This window comes from Tachypleus tridentatus, chromosome 1 (genome assembly GCF_004210375.1).
Source record: "Tachypleus tridentatus isolate NWPU-2018 chromosome 1, ASM421037v1, whole genome shotgun sequence".
In the NCBI taxonomy this organism is placed as follows: Eukaryota; Metazoa; Arthropoda; class Merostomata; order Xiphosura; family Limulidae; genus Tachypleus; species Tachypleus tridentatus.
This window is the reverse complement of record NC_134825.1, coordinates 6,067,025-6,093,957: the sequence shown is the minus strand read 5'-3', so window position 1 is coordinate 6,093,957 and position 26,933 is coordinate 6,067,025. Positions and strand designations below refer to the sequence as shown.

Below are 26,933 nucleotides of genomic sequence, written 5' to 3'. Positions count from 1 at the left end.
GATCTCAGTTTCGCATACAATAAATGTTTCAACATTCTTACCTGAAGCATGTTTCCTTCATGTTTATAAAACTCCTTCCTTACGATGGAGATAAAGGTTCACTGAAGAAACCCTGTTTAAATCTCCGATGACTAAACGTTGGAACGAACCAAACTGAGGCTATTTACTTTCGAACCACAACAGTCAGCCGTCAAACCCACAAATCTGTTTACAGATCGCAGGTAAACAGCTGGGAATGTTCTGGATTACGAACGTTAATATTGTACTATAGTTGATTCACGAAACTTTAGGTGGAATTTTATTTCAGGGCACTTGGTCTAGCTTGTCTCTTTTAGGAGTAACCATTAGAACGACATGGACTATCCTTATGGATTCAGTGAATATGCTTAGTACAAAATTAAGTGCTAATTAGCAGGAAGATGAGGTAATTCATAATTCAGTTATCTCTTCGTTGTACACTTTTACTTCACGGCAGATCAAAGATTATACCTTCTAAGACAACGAAACTCCTAACAGTATTGTTGGGAGACTTATTCACACGACGAATTTCCTGACAGTTGTCTGATGTCTGAGATGGTACTTTCCAAAACAACAAAACTCCTGATAGCAGTCTCATGGAAGTGACTTTAAGACTTATGCACTCCTTACAACAGTGTGAGAGTTTTCTAACACAGTGTAACTATAGACAGTAGTGTGAGGTGACTTTCTAAGATAACTGGACTCCTGACAGCAGTCCAAGAGGGAACTTTATAACACAGTGTAACTACGGACAGCAGTCTTAGGGGATCTTTTTAAAGCATAAGTACTCCTGACTTTCTAAAACATCGTAACTCCAGACAGTAATACGATGTGACAGTGGGTTATAACAACGGAACTCCTTACAGTGCTTCCTGTGCTAACGTATCCAGCTACCTGATCAGTGCCTTCTTGGGCCTCGCCCTTCTTCAACTGCAACCAACCCGCTTTCGCACTCTGACGGTATGTGGCGCTACGAGTAGAGTAGGCGCTCAACACGCGCTCTCAGGCACTATTCGCTCTGCTTCCTGTATTGGTGAGAACGAGCGAGCGAGTTTGTGTCACGTGATAGCAAACTCGTTTTTCCCTTTTTCTTTAAAGGTCTTTAAAAAACAGCTTTGTTAACAATCTGTACTTTCTAAAACCAACATATCCTAGATATTGTTAACAGATACATTTGGTGATTCATCTCATTAGTAACTGGCGTTCTTTACACAATAATTTATTTAAATATTATTTTGCCTAAGAAATGGCACAAATAACATTTCATTAACGAAATTCATTGCACTGTTTGTGCAGAAATTATATAATTATATACACTAGCAGAAACTCGCAAAAAACTGTGATTAAGTCAGTATTTTTATTACAACGTTGCTTCTTTATATGCAAGGTTTCTCTAACAATACAAAATAATGCTAATCGTAGACTTCGAAATTTGTAGTCCTAATTAACCTTAGGCCTAACTTTACCCAAACCTTCTTTAAATATGGCTTACATTCCATGAAGAGATAACACTATAACCTGTGTATGATTTTTGCTTTTGTTTAGTTAGTGTTAAAATTTATCGCACTTAATACCATCAGTAAATAAACTTACAATGTTATTCTACGTCCTAAAGTTGGACCTTATTTTAAAACCTTGAAAATATTTTAGTACCTTCTTGTAGAAAATATTTACAACAGTACTTTTACGTCTGTCTTTTGTTTATATCCTTTAAATTGACGCGCATGTGCGTTTAGATAATAAGGTAAGCGGGCATTTTCATGACAGACAAAATTGATTGTTATTATAATATATTCATTATTTATAAATGATACTTCTTCTTAAAACAAATGTTCTGATAAAACGTTTAACACTTCGGTAAAATTTTCTTTTTTCCCCATCAAAATATAACTTTTATGTTTTGTTTGTTTCAACACGAAACTGAGCAATATACCAACTATCTACGATCTCTCTGTTCACAACAATCGAATCCCAGATTTTGTTGTTAGCAAGAATTGAACGTTCTTGTCTTTGTTGTGCAACGTACTAACTGCTGACTCTTTTGTTGTTGTTTTAAGTACACTGTGAGCCTTCTGTGCCATATCCATTGTGAAAAGCCTCCCATAATGGCACAATGGTATGTCTGCGGACTTACAACGCTAGAATCCGGGTTTCGATTCCCGAGGTGGGCAGAAAACAGATCGTCCATTCTGTAGCTTTGTGCTTAATTACTAATAACAAACGTGTGAACTTTAAAACTAATGTATATAATTAACTAAGTATTAATGAGATGTAATATAAAATATATTCCAATATTTTTATTCTGAAGATGTCAGGTGGCATAAGTTCACAGTTGAACTTTTCGAGAGTTACAACAGTTCACACGAGTAGTTTCGAATCATCTGAAATCACATCAACTTTTCACCAGGATTCTATTGTCATAACGACCTCCAGTACATTATAATCGATTTCTGACAAAGTAGCCCACATTGGCACAGTGATAAGTCTGCAGAAGTCTAAGACCAAAAACTAGGTTTCGATACCCGTGATAGGCACAAAACAGATAGCCCAGGGTGTAACTTCGTGCTCAGCCACAAAAAAGAAACAAAGAAATCGATAAAGTAAAACACGTTCGTTAGAGGTCGCTTGTGTCGCACCTAAAGGGCGAGGTTGTCTTACCTAGAGCCCTAAATTGGGATTCTAAACCTACCAGTCCATGTACAGGGAGAGACATTTCATCACTGTGATTAATGAATGAATATATAAAGGTCGAATCTGAGAATTGCATTCTTACCACATTCAACCCTTGAAGTAGGACACATTGATACCAGTGCTTACTCAGGCTTGAAGACGCCATACAGCCACTAAGATATAATAACCCGTGGAATTGTACACATTACCTCATAATCACGGCATTTGACAGAGTTGTTGGTTCTAATCGGACGACAGGTTGACCACATTCAGAAATATGCTACTATCCACCATTTAACTTTCACGGTACCTCTAAATAGAAACAAATATATTAAAAAAAAGTCAAACCACGTATCATAAAAACTGTTAGTCATTATATATATATATACATATATATATATACTGTTTCTTATGGGTTTTCCACATCAGAAAGAGGGGTTAGAACTCTGTGCTCCTTAAATAAAAACTGAGGCCGTTCGATATTTCAGTTATTGAGGCTACGCCATAGAAAGGTTTGCAGTGCGATTTATTTCATTTAGATAACTAGATTCTCGTGTAACACTGCACTTGACAGCTGTTCATGTAAATAATATAACATGTTTTCTATACCTCTACACAACACTCCCTAGTAAGTGGATTCTCGTGTAACACTGCACTTGACAGCTGTTCATGTAAATAATATAACATGTTTTCTATACCTCTACACAACACTCCCTAGTAAGTGGATTCTCGTGTAACACTGCACTTGACAGCTGTTCATGTAAATAATATAACATGTTTTCTATACCTCTACAAACACTCCCTAGTAAGTGGATTCTCGTGTAACACTGCACTTGACAGCTGTTCATGTAAATAATATAACATGTTTTCTATACCTCTACACAACACTCCCTAGTAAGTGGATTCTCGTGTAACACTGCACTTGACAGCTGTTCATGTAAATAATATAACATGTTTTCTATACCTCTACACAACACTCCCTAGTAAGTGGATTCTCGTGTAACACTGCACTTGACAGCTGTTCATGTAAATAATATAACATGTTTTCTATACCTCTACAAACACTCCCTAGTAAGTGGATTCTCGTGTAACACTGCACTTGACAGCTGTTCATGTAAATAATATAACATGTTTTCTATACCTCTACAAACACTCCCTAGTAAGTGGATTCTCGTGTAACACTGCACTTGACAGCTGTTCATGTAAATAATATAACATGTTTTCTATACCTCTACAAACACCCCTAGTAAGTGGATTCTCGTGTAACACTGCACTTGACAGCTGTTCATGTAAATAATATAACATGTTTTCTATACCTCTACACAACACTCCCTAGTAAGTGGATTCTCGTGTAACACTGCACTTGACAGCTGTTCATGTAAATAATATAACATGTTTTCTATACCTCTACAAACACTCCCTAGTAAGTGGATTCTCGTGTAACACTGCACTTGACAGCTGTTCATGTAAATAATATAACATGTTTTCTATACCTCTACAAACACTCCCTAGTAAGTGGATTCTCGTGTAACACTGCACTTGACAGCTGTTCATGTAAATAATATAACATGTTTTCTATACCTCTACAAACACTCCCTAGTAAGTGGATTCTCGTGTAACACTGCACTTGACAGCTGTTCATGTAAATAATATAACATGTTTTCTATACCTCTACACAACACTCCCTAGTAAGTGGATTCTCGTGTAACACTGCACTTGACAGCTGTTCATGTAAATAATATAACATGTTTTCTATACCTCTACAAACACTCCCTAGTAAGTGGATTCTCGTGTAACACTGCACTTGACAGCTGTTCATGTAAATAATATAACATGTTTTCTATACCTCTACACAACACTCCCTAGTAAGTGGATTCTCGTGTAACACTGCACTTGACAGCTGTTCATGTAAATAATATAACATGTTTTCTATACCTCTACAAACACTCCCTAGTAAGTGGATTCTCGTGTAACACTGCACTTGACAGCTGTTCATGTAAATAATATAACATGTTTTCTATACCTCTACAAACACTCCCTAGTAAGTGGATTCTCGTGTAACACTGCACTTGACAGCTGTTCATGTAAATAATATAACATGTTTTCTATACCTCTACAAACACTCCCTAGTAAGTGGATTCTCGTGTAACACTGCACTTGACAGCTGTTCATGTAAATAATATAACATGTTTTCTATACCTCTACACAACACTCCCTAGTAAGTGGATTCTCGTGTAACACTGCACTTGACAGCTGTTCATGTAAATAATATAACATGTTTTCTATACCTCTACACAACACTCCCTAGTAAGTGGATTCTCGTGTAACACTGCACTTGACAGCTGTTCATGTAAATAATATAACATGTTTTCTATACCTCTACACAACACTCCCTAGTAAGTGGATTCTCGTGTAACACTGCACTTGACAGCTGTTCATGTAAATAATATAACATGTTTTCTATACCTCTACACAACACTCCCTAGTAAGTGCGTCCTGAATGCAACAACTCGTTTTTCATGCATTTTACAAATAATAACAAATTTGAAAGATTTTTTTTTGTTTTTGGAATTTCGCACAAAGCTACTCGAGGGCTATCTGTGCTAGCCGTCCCTAATTTAGCAGTGTAAGACTAGAGGGAAGGCAGCTAGTCATCACCACCCACCGCCAACTCTTGGGCTACTCTTTTACCAACGAATAGTGGGATTGACCGTAACATTATAACGCCCCCACGGGTGGGAGGGCGAGCATGTTTAGCGCGACGCGGGCGCGAACCCGCGACCCTCGGATTACGAGTCGCATGCCTTACGCGCTCGGCCATGCCAGGCCACAAATTTGAAAGAATCATTACACTTTCTCTAATCACATTGGAAAGACCTTAACTTAGTTATTGCTCGTTTATTTATTTATTTATCTCACTAGAAATTAAGAGTTTAAATGTTTTGTCTTTAGAATACGTATACGATTTCAATTCAGAAAAAGGTTTGAAGTTTATGTTAGGATCAGCGCATAACTTTGAACTACAGAATGAATCCTAGGTTCGTATAGGTTTAAAATAAGTAAAATATAAAGGAAAAACTCGAGCCTTTCTGAAAGTTTCAATCTAGAATTACTTACACCATTTTAACACGTTTAAAGTACAAAAGCTATCACGTATTACATTATCTGCGGATCTTCGAAACTCTTGTTTTAAAATGTGAGTCATATATCCAAGTTAAACATTGTCAATATTGTAGTCCATTTCAATAATTACTCGTGTATTTAAAAAAAAAAAATCGCGTTTTTCGCTAGTTTTTTATTACACTGAACGTTGTAATATATAAATAATGAATAAAACTGCTAATATGAATCAATATGGGGACCTCACCGGCAGTGTACGCTACTACAACTACTTGGTTATTTGGAGATTTGATTTTATTAAAGGATTAGAGTTAAATGAACAATATTTGTATCAACGCATGTTCGCTGTTTCAAATTTTTATCTGAGAAAGTGTCAAATGGCATCACTTGCCTGTTTATCATATAACAGTTTAGTTCAGAGGTTATTATACAACAGTTTAGTTCAGAGGTTATTATACAACAGTTTAGTTCAGAGGTTATCATATAACAGTTTAGTTCAGATGTTATCATATGACAGTTTAGTTCAGAGGTTATCACATAACAGTTTAGTTCAGAGGTTATCATTTAACAGTTTAGTTCAGAGGTTATCATTTAACACTTTAGTTCAGAGGTTATCATATAACAGTTTAGTTCAGATGTTATCACATAACAGTTTAGTTCAGAGGTTATCACAACAGTTTAGTTCAGAGGTTATCATTTAACAGTTTAATTCAGAGGTTATCATATAACAGTTTAGTTCAGAGGTTATTATACAACAGTTTAGTTCAGAGGTTATCATATAACAGTTTAGTTCAGAGGTTATCATATAACAGTTTAGTTCAGAGGTTATCATATAACAGTTTAGTTCAGATGTTATCATTTAACAGTTTAGTTCAGAGGTTATCATATAACAGTTTAGTTCAGATGTTATCATATGACAGTTTAGTTCAGAGGTTATCACATGACAGTTTAGTTCAGAGGTTATCACATAACAGTTTAGTTCAGAGGTTATCATTTAACAGTTTAGTTCAGAGGTTATCATTTAACAGTTTAGTTCACAGGTTATCATTTAACAGTTTAGTTCAGATGTTATCATATGACAGTTTAGTTCAGAGGTTATTATACAACAGTTTAGTTCAGAGGTTATTATACAACAGTTTAGTTCAGAGGTTATTATACAACAGTTTAGTTCAGAGGTTATTATACAACAGTTTAGTTCAGAGGTTATTATATAACAGTTTAGTTCAGAGGTTATCATATAACAGTTTAGTTCAGAGGTTATCATATGACAGTTTAGTTCAGAGGTTATCATTTAACAGTTTAGTTCAGAGGTTATCATTTAACAGTTTAATTCAGAGGTTATCATTTAACAGTTTAATTCAGAGGTTATCATTTAACAGTTTATTTCAGATGTTATCATATAACAGTTTAGTTCAGAGGTTATCATTTAACAGTTTAGTTCAGATGTTATCATTTAACAGTTTAGTTCAGAGGTTATCATTTAACAGTTTAGTTCAGATGTTATCATATGACAGTTTAGTTCAGAGGTTATTATACAACAGTTTAGTTCAGAGGTTATTATACAACAGTTTAGTTCAGAGGTTATCATATAACAGTTTAGTTCAGAGGTTATCATATGACAGTTTAGTTCAGAGGTTATCATTTAACAGTTTAGTTCAGAGGTTATCATTTAACAGTTTAATTCAGAGGTTATCATTTAACAGTTTAATTCAGAGGTTATCATTTAACAGTTTATTTCAGATGTTATCATATAACAGTTTAGTTCAGATGTTATCATATAACAGTTTAGTTCAGAGGTTATCATATAACAGTTTAGTTCAGATGTTATCATTTAACAGTTTAGTTCAGAGGTTATCATTTAACAGTTTAGTTCAGAGGTTACCTGCGTTTCAAATCAGTTTCACGACATCACTGGATAGTTAAATCTTATAGTTCGTAGATCATAAGTCATCTACATTTCCAACCATCCCCGAATTGTTCAACTTTCATTTGTGGCTAGACAAAACTCAGATCTACATGCCTCTAATCTAACAATATGCTAAATTAAACCAACCTAAAGACCCATAACAACTACGTGTGGGATTACACTAACAGGTAACACTAAACCAAATCAAAATAAAGACCCATAACTAGATGCGAGATTACACTAACAGGACACATTAAACCATCTCAAAGTAAAGATCAATAAAAACTAGGGGTAAGATTACACTAACAGGACGCACTAAACCATCTCAAAGTAAAGATCAATAAAAACTAGGGGTAAGATTACACTAACAGGACGCACTAAACCATCTCAAAGTAAAGATCAATAAAAACTAGGGGTAAGATTACACTAACAGGACACACTAAACCATCTCAAAGTAAAGATCAATAAAAACTAGGGTAAGATTACACTAACAGGACACACTAAACCATCTCAAAGTAAAGATCAATAAAAACTAGGGGTAAGATTACACTAACAAGACGAACTAAACCGTCTCAAAGTAAAGATCAATAAAAACTAGGGGTAAGATTACACTAACTGGACACACTAAACCATCTCAAAGTAAAGATCAATAAAACTAGGGGTAAGATTACACTAACAGGACGCACTAAACCATCTCAAAGTAAAGATCAATAAAAACTAGGGGTAAGATTACACTAACAGGACGCACTAAACCATCTCAAAGTAAAGATCAATAAAAACTAGGGGTAAGATTACACTAACAGGACACACTAAACCATCTCAAAGTAAAGATCAATAAAAACTAGGGGTAAGATTACACTAACAGGACGCACTAAACCATCTCAAAGTAAAGATCAATAAAAACTAGGGGTAAGATTACACTAACAGGACGCACTAAACCATCTCAAAGTAAAGATCAATAAAAAACTAGGGTAAGATTACACTAACAGGACGCACTAAACCATCTCAAAGTAAAGATCAATAAAAACTAGGGGTAAGATTACACTAACAGGACACACTGATCCAGCTCGAAGTTAAGACACATAACAATTAGATGTGGGATTATAAAGGTTATATAATTATATATATCTTTTATTGTTATTATTCGAGCTTGTCGAAAGTAATTAATAAAGTATAATTGAAACACCAAATTACATTTCAGCTGAAGTAAAAAATATCTAAATGAATTATAATATAAGGAAGATTATGGTAATAAAACAACAGATATGTGTGGCTTGTAACAATAGATACGTGTGGCTTGTAACAATAGATACGTGTGGCTTGTAACAATAGATATCTGTGCCTTGCATATTTAGTTGTAACAATAGATATGTGTGCCTTGCATATTTAGTTGTAACAATAGATATGTGTGCCTTGCATATTTAGTTGTAACAATAGATATGTGTGCCTTGCATATTTAGTTGTAACAATAGATATGTGTGGCTTGCATATTTAGTTGTAACAATAGATATGAGTGGCTTGTAACAATAGATATGTGTGCCTTGCATATTTAGTTGTAACAACAGATATGTGTGCCTTGCATATTTAGTTGTAACAATAGATGTGTGCGCCTTGCATATTTAGTTGTAACAATAGATGTGTGTGCCTTGCATATTTAGTTGTAACAATAGATGTGTGTGCCTTGCATATTTAGTTGTAACAATAGATGTGTGTGCCTTGCATATTTAGTTGTAACAATAGATGTGTGTGCCTTGCATATTTAGTTGTAACAATAGATGTGTGCCCTGCATATTTAGTTGTAACAATAGATGTGTGCCCTTGCATATTTAGTTGTAACAATAGATGTGTGTGCCTTGCATATTTAGTTGTAACAATAGATGTGTGTGGCTTGCATATTTAGTTGTAACAATAGATATGTGTGGCTTGTAACAATAGATATGTGTGGCTTGTAACAATAGATATGTGTGCCTTGCATATTTAGTTGTAACAATAGATATGTGTGGCTTGTAACAATAGATATGTGTGGCTTGCATATTTAGTTGTAACAATAGATATGTGTGGCTAGTAACAATAGATATGTGTGGCTTGCATATTTAGTTGTAACAATAGATATGTGTGCCTTGCATATTTAGTTGTAACAAAAGATATGTGTGCCTTGCATATTTAGTTGTAACAATAGATGTGTGTGCCTTGCATATTTAGTTGTAACAATAGATATGTGTGCCTTGCATATTTAGTTGTAACAAAAGATATGTGGCTTGCATATTTAGTTGTACAGTAAGACCAGATAAGGGCTATGTAAATATAGAAAAATTACATTTTTGTTTACCATCCAACAAGATGCGAATGTTACAGAGAAGAATAAAACATTAAATTTCCCTCTAAATCTTCTATCAGGATGTATCAACTACACTTTAACCATCTTTACACATTAGGTCACATTAGGTAGTAACAAAACCGAAACCAATACCAATGGAAAAACATAGTTTAAAAGACGTCGATTTTATAAACTGTGTTGATCATGGTACAATTTACAATTCAATGACCTGTAAGATCACGCATCTCTGATATCACTTATATATACACTTATACATACACTTATATATACATTTTCAAAATAAATATTCTTATGTCATTTCTAGACGTTTTCATAAATTATAGACTAAGCTACGACGTGGAACAAAATTCAGAGCTGTATCAGTTTTCTCTGTTTTATATGCAACGACAACTCTGAAAGTGTGTCCAAAGAATTCACACATATTGAGATGCTTACATTACTTCAAAGTTCATCAACAGCAGGCCCCGGCATGGCCAGGTGGTTAAGGCACTCGATTCCTAATCTGAGGCTCACGAGTTCGAATCCCCGTCACGCCAAACATGCTTGTCCTTTTAGTCGTTGGAGCATTTTAATGTCCCGCCCAATCTCACTATTCATTGGTAAATGAGTAGCCCAAGAGTTGGCGGTGGGTGGTGATGACTAGCTGCCTTCCCTCTAGTCTCACGCTGTTAAATTAGGGACGGCTAGTGCAGATAGCCCTCGTATCTTTGCGCGAAATTCAAAAACAAACTTTTAATCAACACCAAGTAGATAAGTGAGAAGATAGGTAGCCCATTATGAAGCTATGCGCTTTACAAAAATCATTAACTATTGCTTAAAAATATCATGTGGTCTTAAAGATAACCTCGTTGTTTGATTATTCATCAAACTGCACAAACGTTTTCAAAACTTATTTATCGTGATTACTAGTAAAGGTAGGCACTGAGAAATAAAACAAGGTAAGAGAAAATAATGAACGTTTTCACCGTAGAAGAGAAAGATCTTTCTAATAATTACATCAATTAGGACAAATGCGACATGTTTGATAAACCATTACAAGTAGATGAACCGCTAGAGAAATCACCGATATATAATAATCCTTTAACTTTTATTACCAAAAGCAGTAAAATGTTTGTACAAAATTAGGGCAAAGAACAAAGAAACCATTGTCTGCATTCACGATTCAAAACGTGAAGGTTGAACCAGCTAAAGACAAAGACATTCTAACTAAAAGCGAGGACTTTTGTCTCCTGCACAGAAAAATAGTTGTCAGTACAAATGAGTTCTTGATATATTTCGCCTGAGGGTTTTTAAAACATTTTAGAGCTGTGTTGTCAAATGTTGTAGGAAAAATACAGGCCGTACAAGGTACTGCAGTGTTGAAGAGCTAAGAATTACCGAGAATAAAATATTTCGTAGTTTGAGAGCTGATTGTTTGTTTGTTTGTTGAATTTCACGCAAAGCTACACGAGGGCTATCTGTGCTAGCCGTCCCTAATTTAGCAGTGTAAGACTAGAGGGAAGGCGGCTAGTCATCACCACCCACCGCCAACTCTTGGCCTACTCTTTAACCAACGAATAGTGGGATTGGCCTTCAAATTATAATGCCCCCACGGCTGAAAGGGCGAGCATGTTTGGCGCGACTGGGATGCGAACCCGCGATCCTCAGATTACGAGTCGAACGCCTTAGCCCATTCCGGGCCTCACATAAGTACAATAAGGTTGTACTTGTCAATCCTACTATTCGTCGGTGAAAGAGTAGCCCAAGAGTTGGTGGTGGGTGGTGATGACTAGTTGCCTTCCCTCTATCCCTACAGTGCTACATTAGGAACGGCTAGCGCAAATACCCCTCGTGTAGCTTTGCGTGAAATTTTGAAACAAGCAAGCAGTTATATAAGTTGGAATAGTTTCAAAATGTATCAGTCGCTTGCAATGACATTTGTTCGCCAGCAAAGTATAACTTGTGTAGTCGGTTTAAAGCTACACAACTTGCTATGTGTGTTCCCTTTAACGAGGGAAATCCAATCCCGGATTTTTACCCTATACTCTCACCTTCCGCTGACTCACCGGTGAACTAGTTTTGTAGACAGTAAGGAGCTCGACTCTCGTTAAATAGATACCTTCTTCAATTCAACGTGAGTACGTAGAGAAACTCGTTGCTGGGCGACAGTCTACGGTTGCTAGTTCCTGCACAATTTTTCAGACACTACTATGTCCTGTTTGTAGAAAACATATGAAAATCTTTACTCGCAGATGGTATTATAGGATACGATGGAATTAAAAAGGTCTATTCTTGTTTACTGCTTGATATAAAAGAGTTTGGGATTTCATCTTTCTTTTATAAGCCTAACAAAAATTTGCTCTTTTCTCTTGTAACTGAGCTTACGAGTTAAAAATTATTTTGTCGAGTTTGTTACAAAAATAAGAATTCTGTGTAACAAGTTTTGGTTTGTTTTTAAATTTCGCGCAAAGCTACACGAGGGCTATCTGCGATATCCGTCCCTAATTTAGCAGTGTAAGACTAGAGAGAAGGCAGCTGGTCATCACCACTCACCGCCAACTCTTGGACTACTCTTTTACAGATAAAGAGTGGGATTGACCGTCACATATAACGCCCCTACGGTTGAAAAGGCGAGCATGTTTGGTATGACGGGGATTCGAATCCGCGACCTTCGATAACGAGTCGAGTTCCTTAAACACCTGGCCATGCAGGGAATATTCTTCTATGTGTCTGTATGTCTATTTTTATGTCTTAAATGAAACCAGTAGTTGAGCTTGTTGTAGGGTTTTGGTGATCAAATACTTGCTGTTTTCAAAGATGGCTAAAGAATCACCTGTGTCTAATTATTATTTAGTCATTAACCAAATATTGATGTTTAATAATAATTATCATATGTTTCGACTATAATCAATTGCAGCTTTCTGCTGCTTGTGATAATAAAAACAGCGAATATGTTGTAATTTCAGAGAACACATGAGACAGACTGTATTTGTTAACAAAAACAGCGGATATGTTGTACTTTCAGGGAAGTTCTGAGATTGACAGTATGTAATTATGAGATAATCGAATCTACTGCCATCTTCAGGAAGTTTCTGATGTAATAATATGAGCAGTAATTTGATCGAGGTTTATAATTGTTGGTGCGCTACCAATATGACTTTAAAAAGAACTTATTTGTTGACTTTCAGGAGAATTATCCAGGTTTTTACAGTTTATTATCAGATAGACGGATATCTTGTTTTTTCATACTTGGTTAATATTTCATGATTTCACTACTAATCTAACTTCTACGAACTGCACTATTTTTCTGTAATGGCGTACTACTGTAAATAGTTCGTTTTACAGAACCTAACTTTTGTTCTCATGAGCTCTGAACTTTTTTTGTTTTTGGTCTGCGTTTCTTCAATGTCCATTCACTGTGTATGTGATAAATGTTCTTGTTATGTGTGTTTCCTGTAACGTCCTGTGTTTAGGAGTTGTATGTGTGTTTTCTGTAACGTTCTGTGTTTAGGAGTTGTATGTGTGTTTCCTGTAACGTTCTGTGTTTAGGAGTTGTATGTGTGTTTCCTGTAACGTCCTGTGTTTAGGAGTAGTATGTGTGTTTCCTGTAACGTCCTGTGTTTAGGAGTTGTATGTGTGTTTCCTGTAACGTCCTGTGTTTAGGAGTAGTATGTGTGTTTCCTGTAACGTCCTGTGTTTAGGAGTTGTATGTGTGTTTCCTGTAACGTCCTGTGTTTAGGAGTTGTGTGTTTCCTGTAACGTTCTGTGTTTAGGAGTTGTATGTGTGTTTCCTGTAGCGTCCTGTGTTTAGGAGTTATAAAAGAGACTCAGTGGTCTTCACGTTTAGGAGTAGGAGCTTATTATCTTCTTCTAGTGTTACTGTTAGCTGAATATCGGAATGTCTACTGTAGAATGATTTATCTGTAGTGTCTGACCTTATAACAAATGTACCTTCTCCAACATTATCTTGGAAATGTTCAACTGAAGGTCACTGGACACTAGGGAGTCCTCGGTTAAATTTTCTTGTTGCTGGAACATTAGTTGTGTTTATTTTAGGTAACTAAACACCCTTAGAGAAACACAGTAGAGTTTATTTTGAAAACTAATCACCCTCAGTAATCTTACTAATAACATCTAACGACAAACATCTTATGGAAGTAGAACAGTCTGTAATTTAGTAATCAACCAACCTAACTAAGTAGATTTTAGTGTCTACGTTTAATAATTAATTCGATATGTGGTGAATTAGTGAGAGACAATGATAGTTGATAATTCTTATTCTGAATTTATCTTACAGAAGTTGTAAGATAAGTAAGTCTGGAACAACTTCTTGATTAACCTCGGCCACGTGTGCATGGCTAGGAGTGATGGTTGTTTTAAACAGAGTTCATCCCTTTGTGTGCATGGCTAGGAGTGACGGTTGTTTTTATACAGAGTTCATCCATCTGTGTGCATGGCTAGGAGTGATGGTTGTTTTTATACAGAGTTCATCCCTCTGTGTGCATGGCTAGGAGTGATGGTTGTTTTTATACAGAGTTCATCCCTCTGTGTGCATGGCTAGGAGTGATGGTTGTTTTTTTATACAGAGTTCATCCCTCTGTGTGCATGGCTAGGAGTGATGGTTGTTTTTACCCCGAGTTAATCTCTCTGTGTGCATAGTTAGGGGTGATGGTTGTTTTTACCCCGAGTTCATCTCTCTTTGTGCATAGTTAGGGGTGATGGTTGTTTTTACCCCGAGTTAATCTCTCTGTGTGCATAGTTAGGAGTGATGGTTGTTTTTACCCCGAGTTCATCTCTCTTTGTGCATAGTTAGGGGTGATGGTTGTTTTTACCCCGAGTTTAGCTTTGTGTGTGCATAGTTAGGGTTGATGGTTGTTTTTATACAGAGTTCAGCTTTGTGTTTGTTGTTATAATCTGTTGCTTCGCTCCAAGAGAAATCATTTTACATCGAGAAAAACAACAACAAAACAGTTTTACAATATACTTACACGGTAATTGTTTTAATAACCGATTTTCTGTAATTTAAATTTCAAAAATAATATTTTTTCCCAATCACATTTTTTTTTTTTTTTTTACAAATCTGGAAGAAAACAACTTCCTCAGATCATGTTTATCACAAATATAGCATGAAACGTTTGAGTCATTTTCACAACCACGTGTTGCCATAGCAACAAATAAATAATATTAAAAAGAATAATAATATGTTATTCAGAAATGACACGTTATGGGGTATGTTAACTGTTTATATACTAGTGGTGTGTTTCTCTTGGGTTCTAAAACGATTAATAACACTCACGTCGTGATTGGTCGAAAGAAATTTATAAACAGTAGTTGTCAGCATTTTAAGTACAATAAAATGTAACCCGATTTCAATAAAAACGATTCACTTACGTAAAAGTGGACACGACGTTTTATGAAAAATCTTTATATGATGGAGAAAAATGAATATGATATTTGGATTCAGAGTACAGATATAACATTGTACAGTATTATTGTGGAACGCGTAAAAATTTCAAGACAATAAAACAATCGGAGGCCTGTACAGTAAGTATATTAAACTTTAGGCCTAGTCAATATAATTGTCGTTTCACTCGTATTGCTATAGATTCGTGTGTGGCCTAATGTTAGTTTCACGGATTGTGTGATTCATGGGTTGCGGTTTTATATTTAGAAAACGCTTTCTCCACTTATGGGGTCACTGCTGAGTTATAAAAATAACAGTTTAATCCAACCTTTTGGCCAAACAAGAGCATACTTGGTTGTGTATGTTGCTTTCTATATAGCGTATTAGTTCATACATTTAGGACTGATGTAGGCAAGTACAAATTAGTGTTATTGCTATCAGTGAAATTCAAATAAACTAATTGTATTACAGAAACTGATTGATGTAATTTAATTTATTTCACATAGAATAACAGCAAGATTAATACTCATTTTAATGAAACTTTAAGAACAAAACTATATTCAACTGTTTATTTTAACATACCTTAATGTTATATTTAATTTTATCAACCAAGGTTTCTGTTCACAATTAAATACAAACATTTCGTTGAATGTTTGTTTCAAATATTTAAAATAGTTTATCAGCATTTCTTTGTAACTGAAGAATGGTAAACTTATTACCCAAACATGTTCTATGAAAGTGAGAATGGTAAACTTATTATCCACACATGTTCTATGAAAGTGAGAATGGTAAACTTATTATCCACACATGTTCTATGAAAGTGAGAAGGGTAAACTGATTATCCACACATGTTCTATGAAAGTGAGAAGGGTAAACTGATTATCCACACATGTTCTATGAAAGTGAGAATGGTAAACTCATTATCCACACATGTTCTATGAAAGTGAGAATGGTAAACTCATTATCCACCCATGTTCTATGAAAGTGAGAATGGTAAACTCATTATCCACCCATGTTCTATGAAAGTGAGAAGGGTAAACTGATTATCCACACGTTCTATGAAAGTGAGAATGGTAAACTTATTATCCACACATGTTCTATGAAAGTGAGAAGGGTAAACTGATTATCCACACATGTTCTATGAAAGTGAGAATGGTAAACTCATTATCCACACATGTTCTATGAAAGTGAGAATGGTAAACTCATTATCCACCCATGTTCTATGAAAGTGAGAATGGTAAACTCATTATCCACCCATGTTCTATGAAAGTGAGAATGGTAAACTCATTATCCACACATGTTCTATGAAAGTGAGAATGGTAAACTTATTATCCACACATGTTCTATGAAAGTGAGAATGGTAAACTCATTATCCACACATGTTCTATGAAAGTGAGAATGGTAAACTTATTATCCACACATGTTCTATGAGAAGTGAGAATGGTAAACTCATTATCCACCCATGTTCTATGAAAGTGAGAATGGTAAACTTATTATCCACACATGTTCTATGAAAGTGAGAATGGTAAACTTATTATCCACACATGTTCTATGAAAGTGAGAATGGTAAATTCATTATCCACCCATGTTCTATGAAAGTGAGAATGGTAAACTCATTACCCAAACATGTTCTATGAAAGTGAGAATGGTAAACTTATTATCCACACATGTTCTATGAAAGTGAGAATGGTAAACTTATTATCCACACATGTTCTATGAAAGTGAGAATGGTAAACTCATTATCCACACATGTTCTATGAAAGTGAGAATGGTAAACTCATTATCCACACATGTTCTATGAAAGTGAGAATGGTAAACTTATTATCCACACATGTTCTATGAAAGTGAGAATGGTAAACTCATTATCCACACATGTTCTATGAAAGTGAGAATGGTAAACTTATTATCCACACATGTTCTATGAAAGTGAAAATGTTAAACTCATTATCCACACGTTCTATGAAAGTGAGAATGGTAAACTTATTATCCACACGTGTTCTATGAAAGTGAGAATGGTAAACTTATTACCCAAACGTGTTCTATTAAAGTGAGAATGGTAAACTTATTATCCACACATGTTCTATGAAAGTGACTTGACTTCAACAGGATCCTTTTTTTATCATTGTTCTACGTGGAAACAAAAGCAATCTTAGATTTAGTGAAAACATTGTAAATACAATACTTGGTTCTTTGGCTGCAAGTACTAAAAACTTAAAAAGCACGTGCTAAGAAAGGTCAATTACTTGGTATGAAAAATAATGGTAACTTTTTCTAAATACAAATCAATAGTCTTTTGTGAAGAAATGCCAACATATCAACATATGTTACTTACACATTCTTGTTAAATTTTAAACTCTCGACAGAATCTGAGAACTCAGAACTGTATTTAACACTCTGGAAATTGTTTGTATATTTCATTAAAAATCATTTTAATTAATTAAAATTCTATTATATGAACATTTTAGTTTTACAGGAATGCTGCTTCACACTTAGACAAACCATGAAGAATTTTAGCACGAGAACCAATGAAAAAGTTCGTTTCTTTTTCAAACTGCCTCAGTTATTATTTTGTTAGTAGCGTTTATATTCATGTTGGAACTACTTTTTGTTGACACAGAAGTTCTGTTTACTTTAGGTAATTAAATATCCCTATATAAATAGAGTAATAGCTAGTTAAACAGCCAATTACCTTAAATATCCATTGTGATAACATCTATATTTTACACCTTAAGTAAGTATAACAGTGTCTATATTTTAGTAATTGAGTGCTTTAGATAAGTATAACAGTGTCTATATTTTAGTAATAAAGTGTCTTAGATAAGTATAACAGTGTCAATATTTTAGTAATTAAATATCTTAGATAAGTATAACAGTGTCTATATTTTAGTAATAAAGTGTCGTAGATAATATAGCAGTGTCTATATTTTAGTAATTGAGTGCTTTAGATAAGTATAACAGTGTCAATATTTTAGTAATTAAGTATCTTAGATAAGTATAACAGTGTCAATATTTTATTAATTAAGTATCTTAGATAAGTATAACAGTGTCAATATTTTAGTAATAAAGTGTCTTAGATAAGTATAACAGTGTCTATATTTTAGTAATAAAGTGTCTTAGATAAGTATAACAGTGTCTATATTTTAGTAATAAAGTATCTTAGATAATATAACAGTGTCTATATTTTAGTAATAAAGTGTCGTAGATAATATAACAGTGTCAATATTTTAGTAATGAAGAGTCTTAGATCAAGATCAGTATAACAGTGTCTATATTTTATTAATTAAGTGTATTAGATAATATAACAGTGTTAACATTGTGGTGATTAAACACTTTAGACAAGAACGGTCTGTTGATTAACGTTAATTTTTGTTTATTAAGCAACAGATTTCCTGGCGTTCCAAGTTAATTGAAACAGAAAATAACTACAGATATATTACTGAGATTTAGTAGCAGCGCCAGAGGACGCTGATGTATTGACTACATATTTGTAGTGTAGAATATCCTTATAAAATAAATGTTTAACATGTATAAAGACACATGAGGTTTTTCTTATTTCTTACAGCTATTTTCGCCCCTCCACCAGTAACCCAGAGTCAAATGTGAATGATTAAAACGTTAAAATCCAGGTTTCTGTATTCGTGGTGGAAACAACGCAGACAGCCCATTTGTAGTTATATTTCCTTTGTAAGTTTCAGATTATTTCATTTCACAAATTCAGTTTTGTGATTTAAAATATCGCTGAAATTTGTTAATATATTCTTATTTAAATAGAAATGCAACGTATTGGACCCTCAGGTCTGATAGAACAAGGTGGTTAATTCGCGCGACTGGCAATCTGCGGATCGCGATAGTGTTATTATGGTACGGCTATACCGCTATTCGTTGTCAGCGAGTGATTTAGACCAGTTGTTTTCCCTCCAGTTTATCACTTCAAAATCATGGACGAGCAACATAGACAAACCCTCTAGTGGCTGGGTGTGAAATTCAACAGATAAACATATTTGTCACAAAGTAGGTCGGAATTAAGTGAAAGATATTATAACTATACAATACAAGGTTCGATACCCGTCATGAGAACAGCACAGATAAATCATTGTACACCTTTGTGCTTAAACAACAATATTTTAGTTATAATCCCAGTAGTACATTGTTTTAAACTGCTTAACGTATCAATATACTTCACGAGTGTAAGTCCAGAAATGTTTCGTTGGTTCAATTTTCATGTGATGAAATTGATTTTCTTAAGTTTCTCTTCTTGTAACTGAATACTTACTAGATGTTCGTATTATTGACTAGGCATCACAGTGGTTAAGTTGGTTTACCTCTAGTTAAATCGTTTCTTCTGTGGTTAATTAGGTGTTCATAGTATTGACTAGGTATCACAGTGGTTAAGTTGGTTTTCCTCTAGTTAAATCGTTTCTTCTGTGGTTCTTATAACGGTTCGGTGACATGTTACTTCCCTAGTATATGAGTACCGGTGTATTTTACTGCCAATAAAGGATAGAGTTCCAGAAGTTAATGATTTTATGTTTTTCTGCATGTATAGAACTTCTATTATCGAAATCTTGTAAAAGCAACCACTATGGTGCGCGTGCGTGTGTGTTTTCATATAGCAAAGCCACATCGGGCTATCTGCTGAGTCCACTGAAGGAATCGAACCCCTAATTTCAGCGTTGTAAATTCGTAGACTTACCGCTGTACCAGGGTATATACCGTCGTGTCAAAAAACTTGAACATGAAACTTATAACATTTTTACCCGTGCAAACATGAATAAGGATTTACCCTCTGGTAAAAATCGTTTTTCCCACCAAATCATATAATTACTTCATTAATGTTCAGTTCGATGATTTGTTAAATTCATGTATTTTTTTAGAATAAAGTTGTTCACTGTGCTAGGACATGCTTCGTTAAGAACAAAATTATTTGCCAGCAATGAAACGCATTGACAGTCGCTTACCACAGCAGTCAAATGTCGTGATATATTTCACGACTGACCTTTTATTCCAGTGGTAAATTTAACCTGTCTCATACTCAATCGATTCTGTTCTGATTATTTAAGTTTTCCTATGTGTTTATTCAATCTTTATGTAACTGTGTATCTTAATATCTGATGGAAAATTTAAATAATTACATCTTTAAGTTATGAACTTTATTCAACAAAATATATTCGTTTTCGTTAATAAGTGAGAATTCACACTTAAAGGGCAAGTTAAAGTTCACGTTCCTGCTGTGTGTGTAAAAAGTTTAAAATTTATAAGTCCGAATGACAATACAGATTAACTAGGAATAAGTACAAATTAGGTACACATTTACTGCTGGGATCTAATCCTACAGTCAGGGGTTGCTGATGTATTACAAAGAAAATCTATATTTGTAGTCAATAATATTATTATGAAACTTATGTTTAACACGAACAAAATAACTTTATTATTTCTTCCGTCTAATTTCGCCCTGTGCCCCGGCATGGCCAGGTGGTTAGAGCGCTTCACTCGTAACCTGAGGGTCCAGGTTCGAATCTTCATCCTATCAAAAATGCGGTATGTTGTGATGATAAGATGCCTTCCTTATAGTTTTTCACTTCCAAAATATGAATGACTAGCGCAGATAGCCTTCGTACAGTTTTGCTTCAAATTCAAGACAACCTGTAAACAATATTACGCCTCCCTCCACAGTGACTTAAACCGAACTCAAACCAGCTAATCCGAGTCATGAAAATAAATACTAGATGAGAAGACCTATAAATCATTGATATAATTATGATTCGCTGAACAATTTCTAAAAAAAAAAAAAAAAAAAAGTCCAAAACTCAAGTTTCGTCCATTGAAATTTGACATGTTTGTTCACCAAACAGCGACACATGTTTTAATGGTCGTGTTTAAATATGCAGAAAACAGGTTTAAAGACACAGGTAGGAGCTTCAGAAGTACAGTGAATCTACGATATGACGTTTTCAAGGTCCTAAAGTTATAAACGTATCTTAAACTAAGGACGGGCAGAGAAGCAATAGACTGTGATTTCTAAGCTCCTTTCCTTGATCTTGTCTCATTTCTAGTTCTCGAAAAACATGTATGGCTGGGTGAGTAAACCCGTTTTAGATATTTGCTCTATACCATGATGTAACATTGTTTACTGCAAATCCAAATGACGGACACGTACTTGTATTACTTTTACATATACACGTTCACAAGTGTTAGCAGACGTTAGAATAAAAACCCAAGACAGTTGACCTACTTAAAGATAGCACGATTCGGTTCAGGTACAACAAGATGTTCAAATGAAGCCTATCGATCTTGAAGTAACCGGTTTCACAAGAACTGGTTTCTGTGTAATTACCTTCTTTTTCCGACGCATTTTCACATACACACAAACAAAACAAAAATGTCGGTCGTAAAGTTGGACTTAAATGATTTTTGAGAATGAGATAACTAAAGAAAGGATCAAGGTATTGAGAAACTAACCGGCTCACTATTTCTAATAACAAGACAACTATCATAATATAGAAATACCTTGTAAATGTGTGTTTAGTATATAACTAGTGGACTGGTGTACATTTAATCTATGGGTGTTTCTAACAAGATATAAACACATCTCGTCCCTATACATCTAAATATGAAAACGATTTTAAGATGTTTATTATTATTATTTAACTAGTATCCACTAGAATTCTAAGGCCTACATTGAGTTAAATTGTGATGTCTCACAAAAATAAAGAAAGATTTAGGGTTATTACAATGACGCGCTTTATAAAGGTAGCATGTTTCATAAGTTTCATGACTGTGCATTAAAAAGTGTTATGTTTCACGAGCGTATGTTTATAAACGATACATTACGTTCTTTTCCCTAAAGAGTGGTACGCTTTACAGATAAACGGGAAAGGTATTACCTTCCGCGACTTTATATTGAATGTTGTTGTTTCGTGAATAAATAAATACATTTCACGAACTTATATCAGAAAATCTGATGTGTGATATGACTTTAAAAGTTAAGTTAATTAAAAATTTATGCATACCATCTAATTTCGATATCGATTTTTCTAAAATCTAGGGACAGCCTGAGGTCTTATAAAACAAAAATTCAGGGTTTGAGCCCCGCCATGAGCGCAACGGAAATAGCCCATTTTGTTGCCGTACCGTTGAAACAAACGTTACGTCCCACCATATTTATTAAGGATATACACGCACATCTCGCCATATCTCTTGCTGTAGCTATACAACAGTAAAATTAGTAAACATTAACAAGGTCTATTTTTTGTGTACTCTTGTTTGTCGGACTGGAAAATACACACAAATAGGCAGGGTGTGGCTTAATGCTTTTACCCGGTTGGATTGTGATCTGAACGTTCATGGGACGACAGTGGATACATTATAAGAGTGACAATCATATCCCGCGACTCAGTCAGATAAAAACAAATGTCGAGTAGCAGCCTTCTAGTTTGTCTGTTTAAAATTAGAAAACTATATGTGTAACTGGACAAAAATTCTGCTGTAAACAAGTGCTCGTAAACAGACGTTTGTAAACAGAATCGCTGATTTATAACTAAACCAGTCAGCGAAATTTTGGTGCTTTCAAGCGCGAAAAACAGAAATGTTGTTAGAATGTGTTTTATGATGTTATTTGATGTTTACAGTTAATCTGTAACATGTACAATATAGTGCATAGAGTAGATAATCTGTAACATGTAAAATATAGTGCATAGAGTAGATAATCTGTAACTTGTAAAATATAGTGCATAGAGTAGATAATCTGTAACTTGTAAAATATAGTGCATAGAGTAGATAATCTGTAACATGTAAAATATACTGCATAGAGTAGATAATCTGTAACATGTAAAATATACTGCATAGAGTAGATAATCTGTAACATGTAAAATATACTGCATATTGTTATCAGATTACAGTACAAAGTTTAAAGATGTTTCTCACCTTAGTGAAAGTCGCAGTATCTTGTAACAAAGTTTAAGTGATTTAACTAATGTATTTTTATTAGTTCTAATAGGAATAATTGAATAAAAAAAAGCCCTGATTTAATGAACTGGTTTCAGAATAGCTAATTTAATACATCTAACAAAAAAAAAATGAAATCCCTAAAGACAAGTTAGCTTTTAATGTTTTAATCATACGTTTGAAGTTCGTCAAATAATTAAGCCTATTAATTCAGATCTTCAAAGGGTTCAGTTTGTAAATATTTAAAAAGAACTAATTAAACTTTTGAACTTAATTTTCTCGCAACTGAAAAATAAATCCAGTTAAATTTTTGATACTAGGTGGCAGTGATGACGTATTTGTGGGAATCTAACTTTTAAATCGGGCGAAAGCTTCAGGCAAGTCAAAAACCGTATTTCCAGATAGACCTAACAGACTCGCAAAGAAGGCCGAATTGTACTATACGCTAGTTAATTACGTTTTCTAAGTAGTCGAATATTCAATTAAAATATACCTTGAGCAGTTTACTGTATGTCTATAGTAATAACATATGAGACATTTTAGACAAAATGTCTGCCTAACTTTGAAAGTGTCCCCTTGTTGTTATTTATAATTAAGCAACTGTCCCTTTGAATGAAACACCAAAGTTGTGTTATGGTAAATATAATACTTAGTTTACACTATTTAATATAGATTAATATAATATAAGATGTGTCAAAAATTTCTTAGTAGCTTATTCATGATAGTGACGTCAAAGCAAATAATAGATGACGTCATATTAAGAATCGGACTGAGGTGTGAAAATTTAAACTTTTGACTGGAGTGTATCTGATATTATGGAGTAGAGGTTTCTGATACAGTTGGTAAACTAAAACGTAAACTCTTAATATACCTGCGTATTCTTCCAGCCCAAATTATCTCCTTTACCTCTAGTGGCTCAACGGTAAGTCCGCGGACTTACAACGCCAAAAATTAGGTTTTGATGCCCGTATTACGCACATCATAGTTAGTCTATTGTGTAGCTTAATCACAAATAAAATTATTTGCCACTTCAAAAAAACAAGAACACAAACTGACAGCTGAGCAGTGCGTTTGATTTACTTTTATATGTTCTGCACAAGTTATAAAAAAAATTGAGTTTTCCCATTTTCTTACTAGTTATATGTATGCCATTTTCTAAAATAACCATAATAGAAACCAGTGAGAAACCATAAATCCTCATACATTTACTGAAAACATGACAAAAAAAGCAGTTATGTTAACAGGAGTCAGAGCTGTTAACGTTACTGTACTAAATTAATCGGAAGTCTGATTATCACTTACTGTTGTCGTTGAATAATTTCGTGTGGATGACTTCTGTCTCCCAGATATGTTCTGTCTGCAGCGGGTATCGAAAGCTGAATTTTAGAGTAAAAAAATCCACAGAAATCAAATAGTTAGTACACTGGTAATAACGTAAAATATAAACCACGCCTTTGAAATTAAATATTAATACTAGAAAACTAGTTTCGATACCTTCACGTGACCTCTTGAGTTTTACGCAGTTTTTCGTGAAGATTGTGTAGGGCTGAAGAGAACATATAAAAGTGCTGAATCTAGTTTCTTAGTTTTCATATTAATATATTGATCAAAAATGTGATTTGTATATTTGTTAAACTGCCAATATGCGCAATATTGCGTGTTATACGCAACTACTCGAATACTGCTTTGGACAAACATTTTATAACTGCTAGAACGGATTAATCATAATGGTCTTAAACTTCGATTCTAGTTTAAATGGACCTCAAGTGGATTCATTACGAGTCTAGTATCACGTTATCGCTAAAAAGAAATAAATCCTGCCTTGGTGGCTGTCTGTGCGTTATAAGAGAGACTGTGAAATCCCATTACTAGGTCAGTCAAGAGTAACCCAAGAGATGCCTCCCCTCAAGTCTCTGTGAAGGTCAATCCCACTATTCGTTGGTAAAAGAGTAGCCCAAGAGTTGGCGGTGGGTGGTTGTGAATAACTCCCTTTCTTCTAGTCTTAGACTGCTAAATTATGGACGGCTAGCATAGATAGCCATCGTGTAGCTTTATGCAAAATTCAAAACAAACAAACAAACAAACCGTTACTAAATTGGTTTATAGGAACTTAATGAAATTATTTAAAATTTATATTTATAATAATTTTACACATAAAATTTTCTTAAGATAATAATTTCCATTTTTTTCAAAAACTATTTATTAACATTCTGAATGTTAAAAACATACTTGTTAATTACGTATGCGTGACATAAGACACCAAGATAACGCTAATGTATAATAAAACAACAATGAACAATTGCCTAAATAGGATATTTTGTGTCCCAAATATCTTTGAACCCTCGACATGTCTATAAAAAGCAAACTAGTAACAAATAATATTCGATTTTTTTTACTGTTGTTTTGCAACCGAGTAAGGTATTGACTCAGTATGTTAGAGCCAATACGTATCTTCCATCTTTAAGTTAAACTTGGTATTATAACTGCTTAAGATATACATAGAACAGGCCAATGTTTTACGATAACACAACATAGTCTATACAAAACCGGTCACTAAAACACGCCTTCAAGCAAATGGAAAGCCAATGTGGATGTAGAACATTCAGTATTGTACGTGCCACCAAAACAAACCAAAAAACACGATCCCCTAATTTTGTGACCGAATAACACGGTTCACGGGGGTTGGGAAGTCAGTACTGTTTGTTTGTTCCTAAGCATTCATCAAACTCTAATGTTCACAGGTTGTTAAATGCCACACGTGTGTTTATTAACCATGACTTTGAGAGAGCTTAGGGGCCGATATTCATATCTTGAAGAACGTTATTAGATTCATTAACTAATCGTTAATTTCTAAATAACGTAATATTAATAGTTATAATTAAACTATATTAAACAGTTATAGTGTGATCAGACAATCTTTAAACAAAATGTAATTTAGTTTTACAACACACATCCCATAAACATCACCTACATGGAACTGGAGTGCCCCCTTGTGTCTTTTTTAATCCTTTTCACAATTTGTCAAATAATTCAAAATTGGAAAAAGCGTGAGATGTCCAAATGTTGGTGTTACACTGCGCTGCTTAAGTTATGTAATCAAATAGTTTCAAAGGTTTGACACACTAGAACAACCTGAAGGGTAGCAGAACGTTATGAAATCAAATAGTATCACAAGTTTGATACACTAGAACAACCTGAAGGGTAGCAGAACGTTATGAAATCAAATAGTTTCACAGGTTTGACACACTAGAACCTGAAGAGTAGCAGAACGTTATGAAATCAAATAGTTTCAAAGGTTTGACACACTAGAACAACCTGAAAGGTAGCAGAACGTTATGAAATCAAATAGTTTCAAAGGTTTGACACACCAGAACAACCTAAAGGTGTGACACACTAGAACAACCTGAAGGGAAGCAGAACGTTACTTATGGCCATCGTTATTTTGAATTATGTTACCACAGGGTTATCGGCCATGATCTCTCTCATGAAGATTGAAAATAAACGAAACGTCCAGTAGCTGAGAGAGGTCTGAGTGTCGATATTGGTACCTTTAA

The 26,933-nt window shown here is 34.4% G+C and overlaps 1 long non-coding RNA gene across 2 annotated transcripts in view; it reads right to left on the bottom strand.

Moving 5' to 3' along the window:
- The window catches only part of LOC143236247 (uncharacterized), a 90,774-nt gene that overhangs the window by 61,139 nt on the left and 2,702 nt on the right, over positions 1 to 26,933 (bottom strand). The window contains exon 2 of one of the 2 annotated variants that reach the window (XR_013019517.1): positions 24,682 to 24,755. This is a non-coding gene — a long non-coding RNA (uncharacterized LOC143236247). Of the gene's footprint in view, positions 1 to 41; positions 787 to 24,681; positions 24,756 to 26,933 lie in introns of those variants that run through there. The other variant, XR_013019523.1, reaches the window with a different exon arrangement.